Source organism: Armigeres subalbatus, chromosome 3 (assembly GCF_024139115.2).
Source record: "Armigeres subalbatus isolate Guangzhou_Male chromosome 3, GZ_Asu_2, whole genome shotgun sequence".
NCBI lineage: Eukaryota > Metazoa > Arthropoda > Insecta > Diptera > Culicidae > Armigeres > Armigeres subalbatus.
Genome location: NC_085141.1, coordinates 71,869,114 through 71,874,891, shown reverse-complemented (window position 1 = coordinate 71,874,891; position 5,778 = coordinate 71,869,114). Strand labels below are relative to the sequence as shown.

At 42.1% G+C, this 5,778-nt stretch overlaps 1 long non-coding RNA gene across 1 annotated transcript; it reads left to right on the top strand.

The window, feature by feature from the left end:
• The first annotated feature begins 3,385 nt into the window (after positions 1-3,385).
• On the top strand, positions 3,386-4,640 carry LOC134226094 (uncharacterized). The gene is made up of 3 exons (XR_009983394.1): positions 3,386-3,841; positions 3,899-4,106; positions 4,163-4,640. It is a non-coding gene; the product is annotated as an uncharacterized LOC134226094 (long non-coding RNA).
• The last annotated feature ends 1,138 nt before the right edge of the window (positions 4,641-5,778 follow it).

Sequence of the window (5,778 nt, the reverse complement as noted above, 5' to 3'; positions counted from 1 at the left end):
AACCCAACTATGTGCATCAAAACCAACATCCCTTCCAAAAAAGAAAAAATCCGACCTCCCTTACAATTGATGACTTGTAAAAGCAAAAAAGTAAAAAATAAAAAATATATGTGCGTTGCGTTGCGTTAAGTAGCCCTGTATAAAATATCGTTTTCAAAACTTTTTAGGCCAATAGAGCATTTCATACATGACATACGAATCAAGTATATAAATAGCATTTGAAATCGCGGGACACAACTCGGTATACATATAGAGGAATACAAAATAATTGGATGCATTTTATCGGAAAAGTATTTGGTAAAAAAAAACATTCACCAATCCGTCAACCCATCGCTCCTTACTTACCAAAGACCAAAAATCCACCAGTTCTATGTAAAATAAGCACAAATCATCCACTAACCAAAGCTTCTTTGGCACTTTGGCAGTTGCGCTCATTTCCGTCGTGAACCCTCTACTTACATGAGCAGTCCTCAAAGTTGGAAACCTCGTCCGAGACGAACGAATACACTGATGTAGACGATTCAATCATCTGGTCCAATATCTGGAAAATTCCTGAAAGCCTCACTCGCTGGAAGTTTTCGAATCAACGTGCTAGGCAGTTTGGTGCAACTTTCGGTATATTGGCAAGATGTTCCGCATCCTGGATTGGTCCGTCGAGATCCGCTGTTGTCGTTGATGCTGGGATGATTCCTGGACGCGTCTTGCCGAAGACGAAGCAGAGGCTCCCCGAAGTGTCACCATCGCAGTACTTGTGATGGTTCTTGTGAGAGCCGATCCTTAAGTCGCCGGTCTCCCTTCGGATGGTACTGGCAATTTCCCAAGCTGTTCCATTTCGATACTACGAACCATACATGGATTCCTTTTTCCTTTTCTTTCTTCCAAATGATAAAAAGTTCGAGAAATTTTACTGCAGCAAAAGTTTAGGCGTCAATCTTGCGCCAAGGTTTGCTTCGATCCTCAATGCGGAAGATTCAAATTGACTAGCGCAATAAGTGAAATGGTGAGAACAAAATCTACGCGATGCAACTTCATTCAATCCGAACAATACAACGTATACGCCAGCCACGTCCACGCCAACAAGCAAACAATGGTGTGCATACACAAGAAAATAATCATCTCTTCACCGTTGCCAGATCTATTTATTGGAAAAAATCATTGCTGATTGTCGGATTGAACAAATAAACCAAACATAAATATTTAAACATGTTATGTAAGCTTTTGTTACATTCCAAGTGGTGTATAAAAAATTTTAACCGGTAAAAACCCATATATTTGATACACCGTGAACATGTGTTATGATATAAAATAAACATTTCGTTAAGTCTGGCAACATTAAGCATCAGCTGGCATATTTTTAACACCCCATTTCCACCCACACCAGTTGTAAACAAAACTTATTTATCGCTGCTGCACTTTTCCATACCAATTGCCTCACTATTACAAACAAGCGATACAGTCATTAATTTTCAAAACATTGTGATGGAGTCTTGAGCCTTAAGTTTAGTTCCATTCTATCCACTTGTCGGTAACATTTTTTTTTCTTGAGAAACAAATTAGCAGCGTTACTAAAATGAGGAAAATTTTTGGTCGAAAATTTCCTCTGTTCTCCCAAGGGTTCTTCCTGGGATACCTTGGTAGTTTGGTCGAAAAGTCCATACATGATTTGACTTGATATTCTATCTAAACCTGTGCGCCGATTGAAATTTTATCGACGGTGAGGCGTGATAGACCATTTTAAGCCAGTGGCAGTGGCGTGAGTCAGCGTGAATCAATTTCGTGTATTACAATTTTTCCGGAATTTATCTGGATGTTCCTACAGGAATTCTTCCGAAAGTTTCTTCGAGAATTCCTACGGGAGTTTTTCCAGATATTTCTCTGAAAGTTCCTCCAGGAATTTCTCTGGAAGTTCTTCCGGAAGTTCCTCTAGAAATTTCACCGCGAATTTTTACGAAATTCCTCCGAACATCCATTTTAAAATATAGCCAAATATTTCTCCGTTAATCCTTCCAAATATACCCTCTAAATTCCATTATTTTCTCGGTAAATTCTTCAGAAATTCTCTTAGAAATTTCCACATCCCCTTTCCCAGATTAACCAGAAAATCATTCAGAAATTCCCACACAGAAAAAAAATGTGAAAAATAAACAGCGCGTAAAAGTTGAGATGCGGAAATCTACGCTATTTTACGCTGAAACGGTTCTCTTCCTAACAAGTTTGCATACAACTTGCAAGCAATATTGATGATTCACGTTAAATATTGTATAGATGTAGGCTATATCACGCGTGGAACTACGCTAATAATGATGTTCCATTTATGCGCATGATTTTTAGTGTAAATTTCAGTGAATTTTTCTATCTGTGCATAAAAACTCCTCCGGGCATTCTTTTTGGAGTTACTCCAGAAATTCCATCAAAATCTCTCCATTAATTACTTCGAGGTCTCTCTGGAAATTCTCATTGAATTTCTTCAGAAACTCAGGTGGAAACCCTTGATACTCACGCCCCGGAAATTCCTCCAAGAACTCTCCCGGAAAATTGTTTTTTTCTTCGGGAATTCTCTGGGAAATTCCTTGCAAAATTCGTCTGCAAAGTCATCTGGGTACAAAAATTAAATTTCGTCAAAACCAGTGCTGGAAATGCTTGCTTCACGAATAAGCTAAGAGTGTAATCTACCAGAAATGCCATACTCGCGTGAACCTACTGCCTGCATTTTTTCTAGCGCTTGCTTTGTCCGCGTGTACGGGCAGAGCAAAGACAAAAAGCAGGGCAGTATTTTTTCGCGAGAAAAAAATCACAATCACGAGTATTTGTGGTTACTTCGAATAAAATGGATAAATTTTACTTAACATAAACACAAAAACAAATGTGTTCTTGCTCGAACATCCGTGAGAAACATGTTCCGATGTTGGTTTATGACATTTTGCAAATTAACCCGAATGACTCGCGAAGCTCCACGAACATTTTTCGGGGTTCGCTTTTCTGTTTTCTCTGCAAAACAGCAAAACAAGTGTTCGCGAGTATTTTTCGTGGCCTAATTCTTGTTTTGTTAACAAGGTTCACAGATTTCCACCACTGGTCAAAACTCTTTCGGAATTACCTACAAAAATTCCCCTTGAAATTCCTCTGAAAATTATTTAGAAGGTCCTGCATCCATTCTCAAAATTTCTACGGTACTTCGCTTAAAATTTCTATAAAAAATCATCCGAGTATTTTCCGAGAATTTTTTTCAGAAACACGCAGCAATACCTTAAAACAACAACCCCGAAAATTCTTCGAGAAACTCTCCCATTTTTTATTCCAGGAATTCCTCCATGTATTCTCCCAAAAAATCCGCCAATAATTTCCCCGGAAATTACTTCAAGAACTCCTTCAGAAATCTCTTGTTACAGTTGTAAAATAAATGGTCGATGAGAAGACCAGTTCGAATGTAGAAAATAAGGAAAGCAAAATATCGATAAGAAAAACATAAACACCCCTAAACCGTAAACGCAAAATATCATTGCGATCGTATCTGTGACGTGCTGAGCCGCAACGTCAACAAAGATCCGGTCAGGAGAAAATTGTCTGAAAAGTACCTCCTTCGCAAGCAGAAGCACTTGCGCTACCCGTGCAGCTTTGTATTTTCCCGGACAGCAGTGTGAAGTGCAGATCTAAATTTGCAGAACACGACAAGGGCAGGCTCAGCCATCGTAACACCAGGATAACTCGTTCTTATCAGCAGAACCGCTTTAATTCTGCTAAGTGCATCGTTGGAACATCGCGCACGGAATTATAACCCCAAAGCGATCAGGTGCGGCCTGGTGACGATTGGCAGATATTCGCCTCATTGCCTCCGTAGAGCGTAAGTAAACGTCAGTGCACCAATGTTCCTAATTGATGACCAAATTCCGTACTGCAGGCATCGCGTAAAAAACCGGCACTAGTGCCTCGCTACAACCAAAATCACCACCATAGCCCGCCGCACACCACAACCCGATTCTGATCTATACGATCAAGAGTAAGTGGAGAACAGTGGAATTTAGATGTGTTATTAATCGCCAACGCTTTGTCCGAACGAGATCTTACTCAACGAGAGGGTGCATTTCGGAAAAAGGCCCCGCCACAGGGTTAGCGCTGCGCAACATGATTGGCGGAACGATTTCTAATCAATGTTTCTCGACAGGGCTTTATTTAGCATCCTCAGATTGCGATTTCACCGTCGCGGGTTCAGAGTGGGCGACACTTAGGCCGTGTCATCGATTGCCTGGCGATACACCGGGTGCTACGGACGGGGAGCCACAAAACCGAAAATTCGATCTCGAAGCGTCAGAGGATACGGTGAACGTTGCCACGAACACCGGCGAGCAGCAAACCAACCATTGTTAGTGGTCGAAGTAAACGCAGGACAATCGATCTCACATCGAGGAGCGGCAGTCGTCGTCGCTATAGAGTAGGGTACCAGCGTCGCGAATCAGCATGTTCGTTCGGGAGTACATCGGCCAGCACGTCACTAGCGTCCCGCTGCTCAGGGGGAGAGGCATATCCCAGTAGCGGCGCACTTAAATTCGGTGAGCAAACCAGTTGCATTTGTTAAGTTCTAAACACTAGATTAAGTCTAACCAGAGTAGGGACAGCTAGGCTCTGTTTAATGAGCAATAAATATGTTTGTATGATGCACTAAATATGGGTCGCGCATATTCATTTTGTTTGTGATCATCCCTGCTGAGAGGGAAGAGTCAAGGGTAAGAGAACACTGGCGCCCAACTAAAAAACCCATTTAGATATTTTGTAAACCGTTTGTGGCTAAAGTTATTTGAAGTTCTTGTCTTGTTTAGTCTTGTTTAGTATTTTGGCTCATTTAGAAGACTAATATGGAGATCGATCCCTTGCATTTGAGCGAGGAGGAGCTCAATTTTGAGTTAGCATTGAGACACATTACTGGTCTTGGTCTAACAACCCGTCGAAACAAATGTATTAAGCTCAGAGATGCTATGGCTGAAGATATTACCTTAGGGCGTGAATATTCAACGTCCAATCATGTCATGGATGATGAGGCGAACATTGAGAATTGTCAGTCTCGGATTAGAATTCTTCTTCCCGCTTTGGAAACAGCAATGGAGAAGAAGGATGTGGGTTTCCTTACACACACAGTGTCACGCCTACGACATTACATAAATCGACTTTCACGAATTCAAGCACCTCCAATGCACCTTCAAGAGGTGTGCTCCAAGCTAAACGCGCTATTACCGTCAACTTTGGAAAGTGTTATCAACGCACTAGATCCGACACGTGTCAGTTCCGCGAGTGAAGTGAACGCTGGTGAAGTGCCATCCGAAGTGACAGTGAATCTGCACTCTGGTGCTGTGAGGAAAACGACGTCAACCATTGAACCAGCGCATCAGCAAGTGATTAGTTCAAATGAACCAAGAGTTCACAGCAGCCCTGTATTCAACGGAGATGGTAGACAGAGGGCTCCAAATTCAGCGCGACGAAGTCTGATAGAGTTACTAGGAGCAGTGGAGGCAGCTCAGTCTCCGACGAGCAGGAACAAGGCATTGCTTCCGGAGTTCGTTGGACTACCGATTGCTTCGTCTTCAACATCAAAATCGAGAGGCAGAGGTAGAGGAGCCACAATCAACTATGGAATGGAAACTGCACGTAACATACCAACCTTGCAGGGACCTCGCATTCGACGGGACGATCATGACTACCAAGGAGTTCCACCACCACCCTACCGCTCCAACAACACGATGCACCAGGATCAATCCGCAGAATACAACCGGTTGAGAGATGAACTTT